Source organism: Camellia sinensis, chromosome 1, assembly GCF_055761805.1.
Source record: "Camellia sinensis isolate YWXY chromosome 1, ASM5576180v1, whole genome shotgun sequence".
Taxonomy (NCBI): domain Eukaryota; kingdom Viridiplantae; phylum Streptophyta; class Magnoliopsida; order Ericales; family Theaceae; genus Camellia; species Camellia sinensis.
In genome coordinates, this window is record NC_138961.1 from 22,584,172 (window position 1) to 22,586,509 (window position 2,338).

Consider the following 2,338-nt stretch of genomic DNA (forward strand, 5'->3'; position numbering starts at 1 on the left):
TACTCGTTGAAAACTTGAAAAAAAGATGGCAAAAGTACACATTGAGTAGTATATGATTTGTGCTTATCAAAATTTATACAAGGTTTGCAGGTCAGTATCTTGCCGAAGTAAAAGCTTTGCAGTTATACCCGAGGTATGTAACCCCGAGAAGATTGCACAAAGAAAGCAGAAAGCAAGCAAAAATTTCTAAGTATAGAACTACGCAGAAGCAAACAACAGAACATCATAAGATTGAAATATCCATAGCAAGAGCAGTTGCAAGTACATACTGAAAAAGGCACATCGGCCATAAGAAGGAATATACATTGTCCGGGAATTGAAAGAAAAAACAAAGTCCAAAATCCAGAAAAGAAAGAAGGGAAAATCAAGACTCTTGAACATCAGCAGCAGCAGGAACTGGAACCTCGGATGATTCAGCTGGAATCTCCTCGGCCACCTTCTCCGCTTGTATTTCGGCATCTATCTCTGCCAAAGTTGTGTCAAGACTTCTTTCAGTCAGAAGGAGGACAGACTCCTTGGACACTTCCTCAGCATTATCACCCCCCTCATCTTGAGTTAAGTCCATAACCAGTTCAGCGGGAGGAGGGGACCTGACTTCGGCAGCATTCTTGGGTTTTCTCACCAAGGCCTCACCATCATCTTTTTCTTCATCTTCCTCCTCGGCCTCGGACTCTGACTCACCTTCAGGAGGAGGTGGAGGAAATGGTAACGGAATAGCATCGGCCTGACGCAATGGCGAGTCAGCAGGAAGGTCAAGCTTCTTTATCAAGGACATCCAACCAAGGGAAAATCCCCTGTTGCATGCCTGCCTGACTTGAAGCTTGTAGTCTTCTGCAACGTCGGCCATACCTTGAGCATAAGCCTTTTCATCGGCCTCTTTGATTTCGGCCTCCTTGGTGGCCAGCGCTTGTTGAAGTTCTTTTTGCGCTTGGACTTTCTGAGCCTCGGCCTCCCTTTTCTCGGCTTCAGCTACTTTTTTAACGGCTTCAGCAGCTTCGGCCTTTTCAAGAGCTAAGGTTTGGTTCTTCGTTGCAGCCTTGGCTTGATCCTCTAGTTTTTTCATTTTTACTTCAAGGGCCCTTAATTCTCTCTTCATTGAAGTTGCTTCCCTCTTCATATCAACCAATCTTTGACGATTCTCAACGGATTGCATTGAAAATGAATGGGTATGTTGGATAGCCTGAATGAAAACAGAAGTATCAGAAAATTTTCTCAGAAAGAAAAAGAAGGAAGAAACATAAATACAAACAGAAATACTTACTTGAGCAGAGTGTTGGAGCATAAGAGCATAATTTTCATACTCACTAAAACTGGCATTTCGCTCCAAGTCATTCGGTAGGAGGAGAGCAGTGCTAAGAGCGACAGCAACATTAATGTCGTCAGCACTCTCGCTAGCCATAATGGGCCTGTCCTCCAGAGATAGATCAGGGGCCCATGGGACGTCGGGCTTCTTTGAAGCCGAGGTCGTCGCAGACGATGACCTTGGCCGCTTTGTTTGTGTAGACCCTGAGGGTTGACCCTCAGCAGATCTCTTGGTGGAGACAGAGGCTGATTTCTTGCTTTCTGCCAGCTTTGAAATAGGCACAGTATCTTCAGCTTCGGCATCTGTAGCCTTGGCCTTAGGCTGAGCCCTTTTTACTCTCTTTTGTTTGGGTGGGAGCATTGTTTGCGTTGGTGCGGCTTCGGCGTCAGTTGGAATGTCGGCAAGAAGATCTTGGACGACAGGCTTTGAACGAACCATTTCGGCTGTTTTTACAAGCTTTCTTCGGCGGCGTCTACGTTCGGGAATTGGAATTAAGTAGGGGGCCGAGGTTGATGGAAGATCGGCTGGGGCAGATGTGGATTCTTGATCCGTTCGGGATGTAGAAGCAGTTAAGGTTGTGGCTGTAGGTGGAGAAAGGCTCTTTTTCCTTTTTCTTGGGACGTCGGGTAAGGTGGATTTGTATGTAGGGATGAAGTTTAGTAATACTGGGGCTTTTCGTTTATGGATTGGGAGGCCAAGAAGTGTTTTCAGATCTGTTCCTGGGAAGAAGGATTGACGAAAATTTTTCGGTGGTTGATGAAGATCTGCAAAGGATCAGACGTCAGAAACAACAAAGTATTTAAGTGTTGAATGAAAACAACTAAGTATTGACTCAGGGCTCTTACTCTTGCCCTCTGTAAGTGTTCGAGGAAGAGGGTAGAGGTGGACATCTTCATCTGGGCCAAATTCCCAATTTCCAGAGGCAATAAGAAAGTCATCTCCAGCCCCCTTGTTGGAGTCTTGAAGGTCGGCTATAATCTTGTACTGAGTGGATCTCGGCTTAAGGTAATAGACAAAACCCCTATCCTTCAGATC